At 44.8% G+C, this 22,122-nt stretch overlaps 1 long non-coding RNA gene across 1 annotated transcript in view; it reads left to right on the top strand.

The window, feature by feature from the left end:
- The first annotated feature begins 2,264 nt into the window (after positions 1 to 2,264).
- Positions 2,265 to 22,122, top strand: part of LOC140479488 (uncharacterized) — a 56,842-nt gene continuing 36,984 nt past the window's right edge. The window contains exons 1-2 of the long non-coding RNA XR_011961060.1: positions 2,265 to 2,333; positions 3,287 to 3,346. This is a non-coding gene — a long non-coding RNA (uncharacterized lncRNA). The remainder of the gene's footprint in view (positions 2,334 to 3,286; positions 3,347 to 22,122) is intronic.

Below are 22,122 nucleotides of genomic sequence, written 5' to 3'. Positions count from 1 at the left end.
TAGTTGCTTTGTCCTGGATGGTGTCAAGCTTCTTGAGTGTTGTTGGAGCTGCATCCACCCAGGCAGGTGGGGCGTATTCCATCCCAGCCCTGACTTGTGTCATGTGAATGATGGACAGGTTTTTGAGAGTCAGAATGGGCATCAGATATCTTTCTGACACACTGGGAGGTCAACTGACCAAATTGGACTACTGTTGCCACTTTCACCCAAGCTTGGTTACAGACCTGGATCTAAATCCATGTGTGAAGTTAACATTTCTGCAGAACCCAAGCAGAATCTATGTTGTTGGGAATGCGTTTTTTGTTGTCACAGTAAGCAGCTAAATGCTGCGATCCTCCGGCTACAAAACAATTTCAAAACATCCTTTCAAAAAATTCACGGAGGTTTATAAAATGTTACATGAACTGACACATCAAAGGAAGCAGTGAGATGTTCCTGTAGTAGAACCGTACATTCCAAATTAATTGACTTTAACATGCTCCTCCAACTTCATCACACCTTTGGTTATTATCTCATCCCATTTCCACTGTTTCAAGTTTAAGCCTTCACATGTATTTCCAGCAGTCTCTGCTGAGATCATCAGATTGGCTAAATCTTATGTCTACAACCTGATTTGTTTATGCTCTTGAGTTTCATAAACATTGCCATTCAGAGTGAACAAGACAAAAGAAGCTTCATCACCGAAATAATAGTCACCAGCTTGGAGGGATAATCTGAATTTAAATGTCAGCATTTGCTAACTAGCCTTGAAGAATGCTATGGTTAACCCTTACATTTCATTTCACACCAGCTATTGCCAATAGTTCTTCATCCTTTTCATTATAAGATTTGAATTCAGACACTATTCCAAGATGGAAGCAATGTTGATGAGTTACCAGAGAAGGCTGATATGGAAAATACAGATAATGTGGTGTTCGTTAACTTCCAGAAGACATTTGACAATGACCCACATAAAAGGCAAAATTAAAGCCCAGAAAATATAAGGGATGGTGTCAACATGGATACAAATTTGAGTAATGAGTCGTTGTGAATGACTGCTTGTCAGACTGGAGAACAGTGTATTTGCCAAAGATACGTGTTTGGATTGTTACTTATCTTGATATGTTTATAACAAGACCTGGATGCACAAGTAACATTTTCAAAATTTGCAGATGAACTGAAACTTTGTAGTATTGTTAAGTATGAGGAACGATGTGGAGGTGCCAGTGTTGGACTGGGGTGGACAAAGTCAGAAGGCACGTGACACCAGGTTATGGTCCAACAGGTTTATTTGAAATCACAAGTTTTCAGAGCACTGCTCCTTCATCAGGTGAAACTCTGAAAGCCTGCAATTTCTAATAAACCTGTTGGACTATCGTCTGATGTCATTTGACTTCTGCCTTTAACTGTGAGGAAGGTAGGGCTAGATTTCCAAAGGATGTAAAGAGGTGGGTGGAATGGGCAGACAAGTGGGAGGTGAAATTTAATGTAGAGAAGTGTCAAGTGATGCACATTGAGAGAAAGAGCACAGAGAGGCAATTTCAAACCAGCAATGCAATTAGAACATAGAACATTACAGCGCTGTACAAGCTCTTTGGTCCTCGCTGTTGCACCAATCTGAAGCCTATCTATCCTACACTATTCCATTCTCATCCATATGCCTATCCAATGACCATTTAACTGCCCTTAGAGTTGCTGAGTCTACTACTGTTGCAGGCAGTGTGTTCCATGCCTTACTACTGCTGACATCTGTCCTATATCTATCACCTCTCAATTTAAAGCTATGTCCCCTCTTCACCGTCTGAGGATAAAGGCTCTCACAGTCCACCTATCTAACCCTCTGATTATCTTATATGTCTCAATTAAGTCACCTCCTAAAGGTGGGTACAGGATTAGAGGGAGCTAAAAGCTGGGGTAAAATAAGCTGTGTTTGAATATGGCAACTGTGACTGAACTGAGCATTTTAACACAGAGGTAAGATATTCTATTGTTGTTAAATTTGTTCTTACCTCAGAACAAGGACAGAAATTGTCATGAAATTTCCAGTAAATCATTCAGGATTTAGTTCAGGTTTGTTTAAGTCAATAATAATGCTTTTCCCTGCAGTGTTGAAGGCTGAGGGGTGACCTTATAGAGGTTTATGAAATCATGAGAGCCATGGACAGGGTGAATAGCCAAGGTCTTTTTCCTAGGGTAGGGGAGTCCAAAGCTAAAGGGCACAGGCTTAAGGTGAGTGAGAAAAGATTTAAAAGGGACCTGAGGGGCAATTCATTCACTCAGTGATTGGTGCATGTATGGAATATGCTGCCAGAGGAAGCTCATACAATTACAACATTTAAAATGCATCTGGACAGGTACATGAGTAAAAATGTTTTAGAAGGATATGGGCCAAATGCTGGCAAATGGGACTGGATTAATTTGGGATATCTGGTTGGCCTGGATGAGTTGGATTGAAGTGTTTGTTTCCAAACTGTACAACTCTATGACTTTACGACTCTGTGAGTCAGAAAAGACGATACCATTTTGCAGAAATCTATTTGTTGGTTGATTCTATGCATTTAAGATTGGAAGCCAGTCTGTGTGTGATATGGTTCTGCTCAGAACAGCAGCAAAACTGAAATTGTGTCAGTGATAAGGTGCCTTATAATACCTGGTAGGATGCAGTCTTTGGAGAACAGATTGAGAAGTTGGGAGGTGAGAAATTATTGATTTGAAGAAGCTGGAGCCATTTAATTGCTGAGAGTAAGCATGGAGGAACCCCACAATCAGTACTTGCCTGGTGCACCTTTGAGGTTTAGAGAGAGCTGAGGGCAATGCCAGCTTTGTGAAGCGAGCCATCTGAGAAAGAACTGAAATTGTGCCAGGTGCTTATGCTGGAGCACAGCCTTAGAAATTCAGGAACCTGCACTCCCAGGAAAAGCAATAGGGAGGTGAGTAGACAGAGGGGCTCTCCGTGTTACAGCAACCTTGACAGAGATTCAAGAGTAGATCTTCACAAATAAAGAGTTAGAATCCCTTGGAAAGCAGAGTTTTAAAGACTTTTAGTGATCCACAGTAATAGCTTTTGTCTTGATGTATTGCAAAGAAATTTGAAGGATTTGTCTTGATTGTATCTATCATTTAACGTGCAGTTTACGATGTCTTTGAACACAATTGATTCATATTTACCTCGTGTTAATTCCAGGTATTTTAGTTTAAATTGGAAATTGTAAATTATTTTACTTTTCGAATTGTGTATGGGAAAGTTTAATTTGTCCTAAATTGGCTTTATTCTCTTTATTTTCTCTTTCTAAAAAAACTTGTTCAGAGACATTTTGACATACCTCTGGACCAAGTGAGACTTGAACACCGGACTTCCGGCTCAAAGGTAGGGATGCTACTATTGTATCTTTATATTCTCTTATTCATTACCTGGGATCTCTGCTTACTTTGAATGAAACATGACTCGTCCCAAACCAGATTATAAAATATTTTAGTCAGACTCCATGTTATTTATCCAGCAACAAGTAAAAGTGACTGCAACATAATTCCAAGTCAGGGTGGTGTGTGATTTGAAGGGAAACTTGCCAGTGGTCATTCCAATACGCCTGCTCTGTGTTGGAAGTTGCAAGTTTGGAAGGTGCTGTCAGAGGAGACTTGGTGGGTTGCTGCTGTGGATCTTGTAAAATCCCCACACTGTGCAGTGAGTAAACGGTTAACACATGTGAGCAAAACTGTCCATTTTGACTGATGCTACATCCAGCAACTTAAACAATCGCTGAGAGTGTGTCCCATCTACAAAATGCACTGGAGCAACACACCCAGGATTTACTAGGAGTACTTTCCAAACCTGCAATGATGTATACCTTCCATGACAAAGGCATTAACTTTAACATGAGGGCATCAAGTGCATTTGGCCATCATATGCCCAAGTCACCCAGCAACTACATTTGGAACTATACAGTTATGCTTTCAATGATGCTGAGTCAAAGTTTTGGAGTTCTCTTCGTAACAGTACTGCAGGTGTCCCTACAACATGTGGATGCAGTAGTTCAGGGCGTTGCTCACCACCAACTTCTCAAGGGCGACTATTAGCTGACAATAAATGATGACCTTGCCCAGAACTCTTGCAAAACATATAATAATAAAAGACCACTTGAAAAACCTTTCACCAAGTAACTTTTTGACACAAGGTTGGCATTTTTATCACACTGAGGGTTGTTTATGATTTCAAAAGTATTTATGTCTTCATTGGTGAACCTTGATTGCTCTGAGGTCAGTCTGTTTTCTGTCAGAGACTAGCTAAGACTCATAAAACAGTAGAGAAACCATCTGAACAAAATAAGCCAATTAGGAAGAAAAATTGACTGTGAAGAGATTACAGTCAAGGTTGCAAAGATTAATCAAATGCCTGATGGAAAAGATGAGCCATCAATGGACAGATTAACCTTGCATTTATCAATCATGTTTGCAGTTGTTAATGCCAGCGCTGAAGTGGGAGATGTAAAGTTGCTTCCACAGAATTTCTGATGTTGTAAGAACGTAAGAGCCAAGTAGTCTATTCAGCCCCTCGAGCCTATTATATTATTCAATACGATCCTGGCTGAACTCATCTTGACCTTAAATCCACTTTCCTGCCTGCTCTCCATAACCTTTTAACCCATCACCAATTAAAATTTGTCTATCTCCTTCTTGAATTTACTCAATGCCCTGGAATCCTCCATAAACACCAGCCACATGCGCCTCATGTTCAGTGTAATTGTGGCTGAAGGACCTGAACTGAAGGGAATTTATATTAGGCAGGAAATGGTGTTGGAGAGACTGTTAGGTCTGAAGGTTGATCAGTTCCCGGGGCCTGATGGTCTACATCCCAGGGTACTGAAGGAGGTGGCTCCAGAAATTATGGATGTGTTGGTGATCATTTCCCAATATTCTACAGATTTAGGATCAGTTCCTGCGGATTGGAGGGTGGCTAATGTTGTCCCACTTTTTAAGAAAGGAGGAAGAGAGAAAAAAAGATAATTATAGACCAGTTAGTCTGACCTCAGTGGTGGGAAAAATGCTGGAGTCAATTATAAAGGACAAAATTATGACACATCTAGATAGCAGTAACAGGATAGGTCAGAGTCTGCATGGATTTATGAAGGGGAAATCATGCTTGACTAATCTTCTGGAATCTTTGAGGATCTAACTCTGAAGTTAGATCCTCTGACGAGGGAGATCCAGTGGATGTAGTGTACCTGGGCTTTCAGAAAGCCTTTGATAAAGTCCCACATAGGAGGTTAGTGAGCAAAATTAGGGTACATGGAATTAGGGGAGAAAGTGAGGACTGCAGATGCTGGAGATCAGAGCTGAAAATGTATTGCTGGAAAAGCGCAGCAGGTCAGGCAGCATCCAAGGAGCAGGAGAATCGACGTTTCGGGCATAAGCCCTTCTTCAGGAATGAGGAAAGTGAGTCCAGCAGGCTAAGATAAAAGGTAGGGAGGAGGGACTTGGGGGAAGGGCGTTGGAAATGCGATAGGTGGAAGGAGGTTAAGGTGAGGGTGATAGACCGGAGTGGGGTGGGGGCGGAGTGGTCAGGAAGAAGATTGCAGGTTAGGAAGGCGGTGCTGAGTTCGAGGGATTTGACTGAGACAAGGTGGGGAGAGGGGAAATAAGGAAATTGGAGAAATCTGAGTTCATCCCTTGTGGTTGGAGGGTTCCTAGGTGGAAGATGAGGTGCTCTTCCTCCAACCGTCATGTTGCTATGGTCTGGCGATGGAGGAGTCCAAGGACCTGCATGTCCTTGGTGGAGTGGGAGGGGGGGTTGAAGTGTTGAGCTATGGGGTGGTTGGGTTGGTTGGTCCGGGTGTCCCAGAGGTGTTCTCTGAAACGTTCCGCAAGTAGGCGGCCTGTCTCCCCAATATAGAGGAGGCCACATCGGGTGCAGCGGATGCAATAGATGATGTGTGTGGAGGTGCAGGTGAATTTGTGGCGGATATGGAAGGATCCCTTGGGGCCTTGGAGGGAAGTGAGGGGGGAGGTGTGGGCGCAAGTTTTGCATTTCTTGTGGTTGCAGGGGAAGGTGCCGGGAGTGGAGGTTGGGTTGGTGGGGGGTGTGGACCTGACGAGGGAGTCACGGAGGGAGTGGTCTTTTCGGAACGTTGATAGGGGAGGGAAGGGAAATATATTTCCCTGGTGGTGGGGTCCGTTTGGAGGTGGCGGAAATGACGGCGGATGACGGCGGTAATTTCCCACCAGACGTGGTCGATGATGCCCTCCACCGCATCTCTTCCACTTCCCGCTCCTCCGCTCTTGAGCCCCGCCCCTCCAACCCCCACCAGGACAGAACCCCACTGGTCCTCACCTACCACCCCACCAACCTCCACGTACAGTATATCATCCGCCGTCATTTCAGCCACCTCCAAATGTTAGGAGGATGTTAGGAGAATACAGTGTGACCTGGACAGGCTAGTTGAGTGGATGGATGCATGGCAGATGCAGTTTAATGTGGATAAATGTGTGGTTATTCACTTTGGTGGCAAGAACAGGAAGGCAGATTACTCCCTAAATGGAGTTCAGTTATGTATGGGGGCAGTACAAAGAGATCTGGGTGTTCTTGTACACCAGTCAATGAAAGCAAGCATGCAGGTACAGCAGGTAGTGAAGAAAGCTAATAGCATTCTGGCGTTCATAACAAGAGGGATTGAGTATAGAAGCAAAGAGGTCCTTCTGCAGCTGTACAGGGCCCTGGTGAGACCACACATGGAGTATTGTGTGCAGTTCTGGTCTCCAAATTTGAGGAAAGACATTCTGGCTATTGAGGGAGTGCAGCGTAGGTTCACGAGATCAATTCCTGGAATGGCGGGATTACCTTACGCTGAAAGACTGGAGCAACTGGGCTTGTATACCCTTGAGTTTAGAAGACTGAGAGGGGATCTGATTGAGATGTATAAGATTATTAAAGGATTGGACACTCTGGAGGCAGGAAGCATGTTTCCGCTGATGGGTGAGTCCTGAACCAGAGGACGCAGCTTAAAAATAAGGGGTAGGCCACTTAGAACAGAGTTGAGGAGAAGCTTCTTCACCCAGAGAGTGGTGGGTGTGTGGAATGCTCTTCCCGAGAAGGCAGTGGAGGCTCAGTCTCTGGATTCGTTTAAGAAAGAGTTGGATAGAGCTCTTAAGGATAGTGGAATCAAGGGTTATGGGGATAAGGCAGGAACAGGATACTGATTAAGGATGATCAGCCATGATCATATTGAATGGTGGTGCTGGCTCGGAGGGCAGAATGGCCTACCCCTGCACCTATTGTCTGTTGTCTATTATCTATTGTCTATTGTGTATATTTTGTATATTTAAGGCTGAGATAGATAGACTCTTGATCAAAAGTTACAGGGAAAGCGCAGCAAAGTGGCTCAGTGGCACTCAAGGGTGGCATGGGTGGCTCAGTGGTTAGCACTGCTGCGTCACAGCGCCAGGGGAATGGGTTCAATTCCAGCCTCAGGTGACTGTGTGGAGTTTGCACATCCCCCACCCCAGGCCATGTCTGCATGGGCTTTCTCCAGGAGCTCCAGTTTCCTCCCACACTCCAAAGATGTGCAGGTTAGGGTTAGTGTGGATTGGCCATTCTAAATTCCCAATAGTGTCCAGGGATGTCTAGGTTAGATGCATTAGTCAAGGGAAACATAGAGTAACAGGATAGGGGGCATGGGCCTAGGTGGGTTACTCTTCAGAAGGTCAGTGTGGACTTGTCGGGCCAAAGGGCCTGTTTTCACACTGTAGGGATTCTATGAAGTGGATGTCAGGAATGTCGGATCAGCCATGATTCTGTCAAATTTGGTGTACTTCCAAATTCCTGCTCACAAGGCGAGCCACCAAATTTACCTTGTCTGCCTGGGGCAAACCTCAGGGACCCCACCCTGTACAGGGCAGCTCCAGGTGGATGGTGCTTTTCTGGGAGCACAACATACTTTTAAAGATCACAACAGTGCCAAGTACGTCGGTCTGATTGGTGATATCCCGGCAGTAGTGAAAGTTTAAAGGACTGCGTGGGATAAGAAGGGGCTAGAATCGAGTGCAAGGGATACCATAGCAATGGGGTAGGTAGTTAATGAGATGGGTATGAATTGGAGAGAAATTTCACTCAGTCTATGTGGTGAAAAACCCTCCAAAAAGCTCAACATGTGGAGCCATAGAGATGTAAGCACAGAAAAAGACCCTTCGGTCCGACTCATTCATGCCATCCAGATATCCGAAATTAATCTGGTCCCATTTGCCAGCACTTGGCCCATATCACTCTAAACTCTTCCTATTCATATACCCATCCAGATGCCTTTTAAACGCTGTAATTGTAACCACCTCCTCCACCACTTCCTCTGGCAGCTCATTCCATACACGCACCGCCCTCTGCTTGAGAAAATTACCCCTCAGGTCCTTTTTAAATCTTTCTCCTCTCACCCCAAACCTATGCCCTCTAGTTTTGGACTCCCCCCACCCTGGGGAAAAGGCCTCATCCTATCTAAGCCCCTCATGATTTTATCAACATCCGTAAGGTCACCCCTCAGCCTCTGACACTCCAGGGAGTACAGCCCCAGCTTATTCAGCCTCTCCCAATGCATAAGATCCAGTTTAAGATGTGGACTGTCAAATACAATGGAGGTCAGCTATTACCCTGACATCAGAGTCCAAAAAGTGAAAGCTGAGCCTATTTTCTTCTATTTTTAACTTCCGAAATGATGAGTTAAAGAAAGATTTCCCTCATTTGACATCCTGAGACTCCTATGACGGAATTAAATCTATCAATGGTCTAGAAATTGTAATGACCCTTCCCTGCAGCTACAGGGAAAAGGGAAAGGAACTTGCAAACAAAGCATTGCCCCCACCACCCGACCCCCACACACCGTGGAGAGCGATGAACTTTGGCAAAGAGGAAGCAGCAAAACCCCTCATCAAGACTGACATGTTGAGTGCCTGAATCCTTGCATCTCAAAACGTCGCAACCAATATTTTACAGTGTCAGAGCCCCCTTCTGAAAATCACATTACAAGGACTTAAAATTGCCACTTTTCTGAATCTTGTAGTTCCCTTGACAACAATTATGCATCAGAGTGACTGGATCTCTTCAAGTGCATCAACTCTTTAATTCAGCACCTTTTCACAATGGGGTGCAATTGACACTTCCCCTGTGTGTGCCTCATTCTTTGCGTTTAATAATGACTTTCTGCGGAACTTGAAATACACTTTTTGTCACATGAAATAACATTATATTGAATTTCAAGAATTACAATTGCAGGCAGCACATTCTTAAAACTTAATTTTACAGTGGAGTCTAAAAAGTACGAATTCACTCAATTGGAGCCAATTTGATATTCCCAACAACAGAATGCGCACAAAAGGCTATCCTGCATACACTGAATGGAAACTGGGGCGATGGCAAATTACTGACAATGCTAGAATCTGTACTGAAAACAAAAGATGTTAGAAATCACAGCAGGTCAGGCAGCATCCTTGGAAAGAGAGCAAGCTAATGTTTCAAGTCTAGATGAGTCTTCATCAGAATTGCTGTGAAGTGCGTAGGGTACAGCATTTATGCAACATTGGGGGTGGGTGGGTGGAATGCTGGGGGAGAGAGGATGTTGAGAGAGCAGATTGAATGATCAGAATGTGAGAATAGCAGAACAGTGGCAGAAGAATGACAGAAACTAAAGGGGCCTGCAGTGAATCAGGAAGATAATGAATGGAGGATAGGGAAACTCCTCCCATTTCCAGAAGGAGGCAACAAATTTGCATTGCTTCAAAGCATGCTTTACATTGTTGGAATATGCCTCAGCTCTGCCAGGTGCATGCAGGGTAAGTTACCAAATTTCAATCGTAAGGTATAATTTGGAATGTATTCATGCTGATGGGGCATTAATTGTTTAGGAGTACTTGTCAGTCTTACATATTGTCCTGATGGAAACGAGACATACCTGGCTTCTGATAACTATAATTATGCCCAGTCAATTAATGTCAATTGTACTTATTGCTATTATACAATAAACTATACCTTGTTATGCAGTATGAGTGCTTCTTCTTGTTAAGACTCTGTCCTTCCTCTAGTTCTGGTAAATAGGCTGAGCTGTAGTCTTCAAGGCTACTAGAGCAGATCTGAGTCTACTGATTCTGAAATAAGTGACACATTGGAATCTATGAGGCAGACAGTGTAGAATTTCAAGGACATTAATATATGGGTGAGTTGGGTGGATAGATGGCAGATGAAGTTGAATGTGGAGTAGTATAGGTTGATGCACTTTGATACAAAGACATGGAGAGACAGTATAAAACTTTTTTAAAGGGTGTCAAGGAGCAGAGAGATCTGGAAGTCATAAGAAGTAACATGATGAGTAAAGAGAGCTTTTAATAAAGTATACAGTTCTTGGCTTCAAAAATAGGGGCATAGAGTACAAAAGGAGGAGCTTATGATTAAGTTATAGAAGAGGTGAGCTGAATAGGAGAGGCAATGGCCTAGAGACATAATCACTGGACTGTTAATCCAGAGATGAGAGTGTGTTGCTGGAAAAGCACAGCAGGTCAGGCAGCATCTGAAGAGCAGGAAAATTGATGTTTCAACCCAAGCCCAGGTTTCTGGCCCGAAAAATCGATTTTCCTGCTCCTCGGATGCTGCCTGACTTGCTGTGCTTTTCCAGCAACGCACTGTCAACTCTGATCTCCAGCATCTGCAGACCTCACTGTCTCCAGGTTAATCCAGAGACCCAAGCAATGTCCTGGGGACATGGGTTCAAATCCCGCAGTGGCAGATGGTGCAATTTGAATTTAAGAACTGAAACTCGGGAATTATGAATCTAATTATGACCAGGAAACTGATGCTATACAAACAATAATTGTCGGGAAAACCCATTTGGTTCACTAATGCCCGTCAGGGAGGGAAATTGTCATCGTTACCTGGTCTGGCCCACACATGACCCCAGACCCTCAGCAATGTAATTGTTTCTTAACTGCTTTCTGGGCAATTAGCGATGCCCTCATCCCATGAATGACTTTTTGAAAAGTCTCAGTTGGAGGATCGTGTGCAGCGGTGGGTCCCACACTACAGGAGACATGTGAAAGGATTGAAGGGAATGCAGAAGAGATTTGGGAGAATAATTCTAGCGTTGAGAAACTTTGGTTAAAAACTAAAATTGGAGAAGTTGGGGCTGTTTTGCTTGGAGATGTGAAGGCCAAGAGGAAATTTATAGACGTTTTCACAATCAAGAGAGGCCTGGACTGAGAGAAACTGTCCCCACCCATAAAGGTTTCAAGATTCAGAGGTTAAAATAAACAGATCTGAGGTAAGAAAATCAATTTTCACTCAGCGAGCAGTAATTGTCTACGATGGCCTGGAAGTATGCTGGAGGCAGGGTCAACCAAGACATTCAAGAGCGATGACGATTTAAATAGGAATAATGTACAGGATTATGGGGAAAAAAAGGCCAAGATTGTCACTGGATTAAAGGGCTCAGAGATCCATGGCAGACATAATGGGTCATAGAGACAAGATTAGAGTGTTGCTGGAAAAGCACAGCAGGTCAGGCAGCATCCAAGGAGCAGGAAAATCAACATTTTGGACAGGAACCCTTCATCAGGCATTCCTGCTCCTTGGATGCTGCCTGACCTGCTGTGCTTTTCTAGCACCACTCTAATCTTGACTCTGACCTCCAGCATCTGCAGTCCTCACTTTCGCATAATGGATCATAGAGTCATCGAGATGTACAGCACGGAAACAGACCCTTTGGTCCAAATCGTCCATGTTGAACAGGTATCCTAACCTAATCTAGTCCCATTTGCCATCATTTGGCCCATATCCCTGTCAACTCTTCCTGTTCATGTACCCATCCAGATGCCTTTTAAATGTCATAATTGCACCAGCCTCCACCACTTCCTCTGGTAGCTCATTCTAAACACACACACTACCTTTTGCATGAAAAAGTCGACTCTTAGGTCCCTTTTAAAACTTACCCCTCTCACCCTAAACCTATGCCCTATAGTTCTGGACTCTACCCCATCCCCATCCCACATCCTCCAGGGAGAAGACCTTGTATATTCACCCTATCATGCCCCTCAGGATTTTATAAACCTCTGTAAGGTCCAATGCTCCAGAGAAAACTGCCCCATGCGTCAAATGGCCTCCTTTTGCATGAATGTTCTGCTCCTTCTTTAATAATTTTGTGATTTTGTAATTCTGAGTAATCACCTCCTGCCTCCCAATTCCACCATGAACCAGGAACAAGTCAGGAGAGTGATGGAATACTCCACACTCACCTGGCTGAGTGCAGTTCCAACAACACTCAAGAAACACAACACCAGCCTCTTGATGTAGCAGCTTTGGAGAAGGTACAGAAAAGGTTTACCACGATGTGGCCTGGATTTGAGTCTACTGGAGCCTTCTTCAGAAGTGCCACTCAACCCGAAAAGTTAACTCTGATTTCTGTTTATAGATGCTGCCAGATCAGTTGAGCCTATCCAGCGATTTCCGTTCTCCTATCTCATTTACATAATCTACAGTCCCTTTGGTTTTGAAAAAATGAGATGATGTTTACACCTTTATGTCATTGAGATTGTCCAGGTCTTGCTGCATTTGGACACAGACTCCTGATCGTGTAACGTTTATAGAACTGTTTGTGAAGTTCTCAATATAATAGAAAAGCTCCAAGTGTGAAATCGTATGATATTTGCAGTTATTGCTGAACATTGCATCTGCCTGATGATTAATAGCTCAGCTTACTGGGCTATAATGGTTTTCTAATGCTACTGCCATCAATCTTCAAAGAGAACTGCATGACTCCTTGCTTATAGATGTCCTGTCAAGTATCTGATCAGTCAATTCTCCAGAGAGAAGGCCCTTTTCCTTCATTCATTGACAGGTTGTGGGCATCGCTAGTTAGGCCAGGACTTACTGCTCATCCCTAATTGCCCAGAGGGCACTTAAAACTCAACTCTGACGAAAGATCACTGTGAGGTTTGGAGTTGCATGTAGGCCAGACCAGGTGAGAATGGCAGATTTCTTTCCCTGAGGGGCATCAGAGAACCAGATGGGTTTCATGGTCAGCAGTAGGCCGTTGGATATAAATTTGTGGGATATGAATCTAGATTGCTTTGGGTTCTGGGCTGTTAATTTGACAATGCAGCTCAGCATTGTCTTCATGACCTGTCCTATCTGCCAATCTCCCTTCCAACCTATTCACTCCACCCTCCTCTCTGACCTATCACCTTCATCCTAACCCCCATCCACCTATTGTACTCTTTGCTGCCTTCCCCACCCTCCCCTCTGATCTATCACCTCCATTCACCTATTATACTCTTTGCTACCTTCTCACCAGCCCCACCCTCCCCCTCCACCCCCATTTATCTCTCCGCCCTGGAGGCTTCCTGCCTCCATTCCTGATGAAGGGGTTTTGCCCAAAACGTCGATTTTCCTGCTCCTCAGATGCTGCCTGACCTGCTGTCCTTTTCCAGCATCCCTCTGATCTAATCACCATGTCACTACCTCCCTTGGAATGCTGGGAATGTTGGGAATGTTGAGAGATTGGACAGATTGGTATTGTTTTCCTTGGAGCAAAGAAGGCTGAGGGTTGCCGTGATTGAGGTATACAAAACTGTGAGGGGTAGAGACAGAGCAGACAAGAGGAACCCGTCTCCCTTGGCAGTGAATTTAAAAGCTTGGGGTCATAGATTCCAGCTCAGTGGCAGAAGGTTTGGAGGGGATGTGAGAAAAAAGCTTTTTTTTAAACGCAGAGGTTGGTGGTGCCTGGAATTTATTGCCTGAGTGGAAACAGGGTCCTTAAACTCTTTAAAAAACGTTCCTGGATTTGCACCTTAAGTGCTGTAGTGCAGGGCTCAGGGCTGTGTGCAGGAGGATGGGATTAGAAAGGTCATTGGGATGTCTTTGAGTCACCATGGACAAGATGCTGAATAGCCTCCCTTTGTGCTGTGTCATTTCTGTGGTTCTCTGGTCCTATGGATAGTTTTTAAGTGCCATGGGAGTACCCAATGCCCATCTCACTGGTTCAGACCAAAACAGACACGAGCCTGCTCCAGGCAATAATGTTTATTATGACACAGGGTAAACCCTTCTGCTTGGTTTAAAACCAGCAACACAGAAAAGATTTATCCTGTGCAGTAATCTGGAAAAATTTGATAGGCCAAGAACTACTTAAAGTAAAAATGAACAACTTTATTTCTTAAAGTATAACAGAGAATAATTAACTAACTACTATTTACAACTCCTTCCTCAAACCTATCTTTTACATTCCCTTCTACAATACTAGTCCGATAAACCCCCCAATTACGATTTACAAAACAAATCTTCTTATGTCAGAACCAGGCAGCTTTCAGTAATTTTTTCTTCTTGGGATAGTGCTTCACAGGTTATTGATCGATAAAGGCACCTTTAAGAGAGCTATTTTTTCAGACAATCTTTACATGCTAGTGGCTTGGCAGTTCTCCTCCCAACTGTTCAATTTTCTGCTGATCTTATACCCCCAAAGCATCAGAATGTGTCATTGGCTTTTAAGATTGTCAATATATTCAATTCAAACTGGATTGGAGTTTGGTATTTTTCAGGATATAATTTAAACTGATTGGCCTAATTCGAATCTGTTTTGTTGTTTCCAGGTAACCAGCTACCACAGTAGCTGGAGGAAATGTTACATTGTTTCTTTTCCGAACACTTGCTAGCTTTTAACTCTCTTAAAGGTACTGTATACACACACACCTTCATAACATGTTGCAATAGTGAAATGCTTATAAACTAGACAATGGTCCATTCTCCTTCAACAGCAGCATTGTTAACTGTATGTGTATATTACACACTGAGGTGATTCTATGAAGTTTCTACAGTGAAAAGTCAAATCATATAGAATCATAGAGTCATAGACATGTGCAGCATGGAAACAGACCCTTCCGTCCAACCCGTCCTTGCCGTCCAGATAACCCAACCCAATCTAGTCCTACTTGCCAGCACCAGGCCCATATTCCTCCAAACCCGTCAAGGGATGAGGTTGTCGCTGGCCTGGTCAGTACTTATTATCCATCCTGAATTTCCCAAGCCAGTTAAAAGTCAACCACATTGCTGTGGGTCTGGAGTCACTTGTAGGCCATACAAGAGGAAGGATTAGTGAATCAGATGGGTTTTTTTCCCAACAATTGATTCACCGTCATCATTAAACCCTTAATTCCAGACATTTATTGAATTCAAATTCCACCATCTGCCTTGGCACAGTTTGAGCTCACATCCCCAAAACATATTCTGAGTCTCTAGATTAACGTCCAGCGATAATGTCACTGAACTATTGCCTCCCTTTCATTATCTAGTGCTTTCTCAGGCCTGTAAGAAATCTCTGAGAATTCCACTTGGAAGATGAACCTGTCAACAAGCTGATGATGGGAGGGCTGGATGCACTGAAATAATTAACGGAAGGGTAGAGAGACATCTCTGCACACAGGTCTCTGCAATAATTTCCTGCCAGAAAGTGCTGCTGAATCAGAGGCTGCAAATTCTTTTCAAAGACAATTAGAAAGCATTCTGAAAAGGATTGAGGATTATTTAAGAGTACAGCTTGCAGACGGGGGAGTGAGAACAGATTAGCCTCATGTGAACACAACAGACAAGAGCAAGATGAGGTCATTCAAAGAGATCATAGTGGATTTTCACCCCAGGTGCAAAAAGAAGTACAAGGATGTTACCAAGATCAGAAGGTTGGAGTTATAAGTAGAGGCTGGATAGTCTGGAACTTTCTTCCCTGGAGTATAGAAGGCTAACCTTTGTGGGCGGCACGGTGGCACAGTGGTTAGCACTGCTGCCTCACAGCGCCAGAGACCCGGATTCAATCCCCGCCTCAGGCGACTGACTGTGTGGAGTTTGCACATTCTCCCCGTGTCTGCGTGGGTTTCCTTCGGGTGCTCCGGTTTCCTCCCACACTCCAAAAGATGTGCAGGTCAGGTGAATTGGCCATGATAAATTGCCCGTAGAGTTAGGCAAGGGGTAGATGTAGGGGTATGGGTGGGTTGCGCTTTGGCGGGGCAGTGTGGACTTGTTGGGCCGAAGGGCCTGTTTCCATACTGTAAGTAATCTAATCTAAAAAACCTTATAGAGGTTTATAAAATCATGAGGGGCACGGATAGGGCGAATTGCCAGGGGTAGAGGATTCCAAATCTAGAGGGCAAAGGTTTAAGGTGAGAAGGGAATGATTTAAAAGGGACCTAAGGGGCAGCTTTTCCATGCAGACAGTGGTGCGTGTGTGGAATTATCTGTCAGAAGGAATGGTGGAGGCGAGTACAATTACAGCATTTACAAGGCATCTGGATGGGTACATGAATAGAAAGGATTTAGAGGGATATGGGCCAAATGCTGACAAATGGGACTGGATTAGGCTAGGAAACCTGGTCGGCGTGGACAAGTTGGGCTGAAGGGCCTATCCTGTGCTGTATGACTCTATGGTGTGGAGATGCCAGTGTTGGACTGAGGTGGACAAGATCAGAATTCAGAGTCGAGAGTGTGGTGCTGGAAAAGCACAGCAGGTCAGGCAGCATCCAAGGAGCAGGAGAATCGACGATTTGGGCAAAAGCCCTTGGTCAGGAATTCACATGACACCAGGTTATAGTTCAATCGGTTTATTTGAAATCACAAGCTTTCAGAATGCTGCCCCTTCGCAGAGTCAAATAAACCAATTGGATTATAAACTGGTGTCATGTGACTTTTGACCATATGACTCAGTTCTGAAGGTACATTGGTGTGAGTTTCTAAAAGCTCAAAATACATGAAGGCTGAACACATAGCTCCTGCAATTTCGTTACATTTCTTGTTGCGAATCCTCTTGCAAGGATGCCTGCCTTGAAGAAGTTCACCTCCTCTCTCGACAAGACTCTATGCTACTTTCTCCCCACCTCCCCCCCCCACCATTTATCTCTCCACCCTGTAAGCACCCTGCCTCTATTCCTGATGAAGGGCTTTTGCCCAAAACGTCGATTTCCCTGCTCCTCGGATGCTGTCTGAACTGGTGTGATTTTCCAGCACCACTCTAATTCAGACTCAGGTTTCCAGCATCTGCAGTTCTCATTTTTACCTACATTTCTTGCCGTCAGTTCTTCGTCTCAAGCGATTTGACATCATGTTGACATAGCCCTTCATGGACATGGCCAGTAGCTGTTGTCAGTTTAGAGGCACAATTGACCCTTAGGCCACAAATTCCACCTTCCCACATTATCCTTGTAACCCTTAACCCAAGTCCAACACCAGCATCTCCAAATCAGGATATTACAGTTTGCTTTGTAATGCGTTTCTCCCTCTTTAATCCAACCTGTTGAAGCTCTCTCAACGCCCCATAGGTGTGACATTCCAGGGGTCTCTCCTCAGACAGCAACAGGATTTATATCTTGAGTCATTTTGTCCATACCAGTCCTCATGTTGGAATTAAAACTGAATACATCCACAGGGATTCAGGATTATGATCCAAAATCATGATAAAAGTGTCAACTTCCTTTGACCACAGAGATAAAGAGTCATCTCTTCCCTCAGAGGATTTTGAAGTGATCTGAGTTCTCTAGACTGCTGAAAATGCTCAATCGTTGATCACATTCAAGGCAGTGGTAGATCAGCATTTTGCATACTAAGGAGATTAAGAGAAAAATCACATCACACCAGGTTATAGTCCAACAGGTTTAATTGGAAGCACACTAGTTTTCGGAGCGCCCTCCTTCATCACACAACCACCTGATGAAGGAGCAGTGCTCCGAAAGCTAGTGCTTCCAAATAACCCTGTTGGACTATAACCTGGTGTTGTGTGATTTTTAAATTTGTAATATCCTGGTGTTACCTCTGACTGAACAGGATGGGAGAAACGACAGTGAAAGGCTTGAAATGTGAGCTTGCCTTCTCTCCATGGATGCTGCCTATGATCTCCAGCATTAGGTGTTTTCCATTCAGGCAAGAGGCATGTTCTGTTTCAAGTTTCAAGAATAAACAAGAGCAGAAGTTAAAGAAGACGGTTCAATCCCACTCTGTGCACACTGGTAAGAGATCAAGTGCTGGTGAGCTGAGCCAGTTGTTTGTATTAGTAGGCTAAGGTGTCTTAGCCTGGATTTGGATGTTAGTTTGCTGTGGAGTTGCCAGTTAAAAGAATCATCCACTAGTCACCCCTGCATTGTATACTCACACTGAGCATTAAATGCCAGTTCGTGAACAAGTGGAAAAGAAACAGGTGAAAACAAATTCAACCAACCTGCCAGACCAAGAATCAATGACTTACCTATTAACATTCTGCAGTCTATGCTTTCTGGGTAATTACGCAGAGACTGTCCTGCTCAGCTTTTAATGTTTACCTTTTTCTGGATCGTCTCCTCTTTGCCGATCCGTTTGTCCATTTGTTTTGTTCTTCTTACGTTTCGTTAACAAATGAACTCATTCTTTTGTTGACTCAAGCAACCCAAAATAAGCTGGTTCCTTTGAAACATTTTGCCTGGGAGAAGGTCTCCATAATAGTCAGGAATCCGTTCTGAGATAACCAGGCGAGAGGGTGGGTAAGTGGAGAAAGGGAGCCATTTCATCCGTCCTCACCCACGAGCTTTCCTGCTGGGAGCCCTAGTAGGTTATCACAACGTTTTTTTAAGATTAGATTCCCTACAATGTGGAAACAGGCTCTTCAGCCCAACCACACTGGCCCTCCGAAGAGTTACCCACCCAGACCCACTTCCCTCTGACTAATGCACCCAGTACTACGGGCAATTTAGTGCGGCCAATTCACCTGACCTACACATCTTTGGATTGTGGGAAGAAACCAGAGGAAACCCACGCAGACATGGGGGAGAATGTGCAAACTCCACACAGACAGTCGCCTGAGGCTGGAATCGAACCTGGGACGCTGGTGCTGTGAGGCTGCAGTGCTAACCACTGAGTCACCATGCCACCCCTTTGTGGGCTCTGGTTATAACACTTTACTTTGGAAGTGTATGGAGAATGTTATTCTGTAACAAACCAAAAATGCACTGGTCTACTTTATTTACACTTTACTGAAAATCGAGAGCATCAGCGAGAGGAAGGAAGGATCTATCCTGATCCAGCCGGGTCGATGCTACTGCCAAGAAAGCACACCCAATGCCTCGACTTCTTCAAGAAGCTAAGGAAATTCCGCATGTCCACAACAACTCACACCAATATTTATGGATGCATCATAGAAAGCATCCTATCCAGGTACAGAACAGCATGGTAAGGCAATTACTGTGCCCAAGACTGCAAGGAACTATCGAGAATTGTGAACGCAGCCCAGTCCATCGTGAAAAACATCCTTCCTTCCATTGACTCAGTCTACACAAAGCAGCCAACATAATTAAAAACCTCTCCCACCCTGGTTATACCCTCTCCCACCCTCTTCTTTTGGGCAGAAGGTACAAAAATTGAAAACACATACCGACAGATTTAAAAATAGCTTCTTTCCTGCTGTTATCAGACTTCTAAATGGACCTCTCATATATTAGATTTGATCTTTGTCTGAAGTTAAAAATCACACACAACACCAGGTTATAGTCCAACAGGTTGATTTGGAAGCACTAGTTTTCGGAGCACTGCTCCTTCATCAGGTGGTTGTGATGAAGGAGCAGCGCTCCGAAAGCTAGTGCTTCCAAATCAACCTGTTGGACTATAACCTGGTGTTGTGTGATTTTTAACTTTGTACACTCCAGGCCAACAATGCCATCTCCAAATCACGATCATTATCTGCAACTTCTCTGTGGCTGTAACAGCATATTCTGCATTCTGTTCTATTACCCTGATATACTTACGTAAGGTTTCGTCTGTCTGGATAGCACACAAAACAATACTTTTTACTGAGTATCACTACATGACAATAATAAATCAAATCAAAATAGACACAGTCATAATAATGCAGAGATCCAGGCTAAGGGTGTGTGTTTGATTCCCATCATAGTCGATGATGAAATTAGAATCAATGAAAATTTGGGATTATAAACTGGCTTAATTGTGACCACTGCTGGTTGTTACAAAAACTCATCTGGTTCACTAATACCCTTCAGCTAGTGCTGTCCTTATGTGGTCTGGCTTACATGAAACCTCATAGCCATAACAATGTGGTAAATAGTAACTGCCACCTCAAATGACACTAACTAGTTGGATCAAATGGCACTTAGTGATGGGCAATAAATGCCAGTGATGCCCTTATCTCCAAAAACAAATCAATTTTGTTTGAAAAGATTCCAAAACAATCAATCACTGTTTAAGCTCTTTCTTCACATGTACTGGTTAAGGTAGGCTTTTACTCAGAATATGAGATTGCCCCAAGCTTCTTCTGAGGAATCTTGAAATTCGTGTTGCAACCCAACAAGATTCCCAAACTGTTGTAAACTTAGTCTTAGGACGAGGGGTTCCAGATTTAAAGCAGACCTGAGGAGGAATCAGAGACAGTCAGGACTGCAGATGCTGGACGTCAGAGCCAGTAGGTGTGGAGCTGGGAAAACACAACAGGTCAGACAGCATCCGAGAAGCAGGAAAGTCAGGAATTCAGGCTGCAACCCTTCTTCACTGACCCTGTATTATAGATTTTGATGCATGCTATCACTGCCATTGCCTCTCCTAGTATACTGCGAATGTAAACTGTGGAGTAGCAGTCATTGTGTGGATCAAGAATTGAAGGGGGAGATGGTAGTTTAGTGGTAATGTCATTAGACATCTGATCCAGAACGTCAGAGTCATGTCCTGGGGGTCATGTGCACAAATCCCTCCATGGCAAATGGTGAAATGTGAATCCAATAGAAAGGTGGTGTAATAGAAATCATACAATGACTATCATTTGTTGTAAAACATTATCTGCTTCACTAATGTCCATTTGGGAAGGAAGTCTGTTCTGAACCTATCCTACTTATAATAAAATGGTGCCACTTTATGACGGATATGAGAAGGATTTCCTTCTGTTAGAGGGTAGTGAGTCTCTGGAACTCCTTGCCACAGACAGCAGTGGAGACAGAGTTCCTGCGGATATTGAGAATCTCCAAGAAGGTGGTGATGGCAGGGTCCACTCCAGAGCTGCAGGCTGGGAGTACACTTCTATCGCTTTTTCATTCTCCTTTTCACTTTATTCTTCATCCATTTTTCAGCAGCAACAATGAAAGAAGGAAGTGAGAGTGGGGGTCAGTGAGAGTGGGGGTCAGTGAGAGTGGGGGTCAGTGAGAGTGGGGGTCAGTGAGAGTGGGGGGCAGTGAGAGTGTGGGGCAGTAAGAGTTGGGGGCAGTAAGAGTGTGGGGCAGTGAGAGAGTGGGGCAGTGAGAGTTGGGGGCAGTCAGAGTTGGGGGCAGTCAGAGTGGGGGGCAGTCAGAGTGGGGGGCAGTGAGAGTGGGGGAGAGAGAGTGGGGGAGTGAGAGTGGGGGGAAGTGAGACTGGGGAGCAATGAGTGTGGGGGAGTGAGAGTCGTGGCAGTGAGAGTGGGGGGGCAGTGAGAGTTGGGGCAGTGAGAGTGGGGCAGTGAGAGTGGGGGAAGTGAGATTGGGGGAAGTGAGAGTGGGGTAAAGTGAGAGTTGGGGTATTGAGTGTGAGGGGCAGTGAGGGTGTGGGGCAGTGAGAGTGGGGGACAGTGCGATTGGGGGAGTGAGAGTGGGGGAGTGAGAGTAGGGGGCAATGAGAGTGGGGGGAGTGAGAGTGGGGGGCAGTGAGAGTGGGGGGCAATGAAAGTGGGGCAGTGAGAGTGGGGGAAGTGAGAGTGGAGGAGGGAGAGTGGGGGGCAGTGAGAGTGGGGGCAGTGGGAGAGAGGGGCAGTGAGAGTGGGGGTGTGCGGGGGGCAGTGAGAGTGAGGGAGTGAGAGTGTGGGCAGTGAGGTATGGGTCAGTGAGAGTGGGGGGCAGTGAGAGTGGGTGAGTGATTGTGGGGGGCAGTAACAGTGGGGCGCAATGAGAGTGTGGGGAGTGAGAGTGTGGGGAGTGAGAGTGGGGGGTGGTGAAAGTGGTGGGAGTGAGGGTGGGGGGAGTGTGTGTGGGGGGGGTCTGTGAGAGTGGGGAGCAGTGAAAGTGGGGAATGAGAGTGGAGGAGTGAGATTGGGGGGCAGTGAGTGTGGGGGCAGTGAGAGTTGGGGCAGTGAGAGTGGGGGAGTGAGAGTGGGGCAGTGAGAGTGGGGGGGGGGTGAGAGTGAGGGCAGTGAGAGTGGGGGGACA

This window comes from Chiloscyllium punctatum, chromosome 7, assembly GCF_047496795.1.
Source record: "Chiloscyllium punctatum isolate Juve2018m chromosome 7, sChiPun1.3, whole genome shotgun sequence".
In the NCBI taxonomy this organism is placed as follows: Eukaryota; Metazoa; Chordata; class Chondrichthyes; order Orectolobiformes; family Hemiscylliidae; genus Chiloscyllium; species Chiloscyllium punctatum.
Note: the sequence above shows the minus strand (reverse complement) of the source record. Positions and strands in the feature narration are given on the sequence as shown.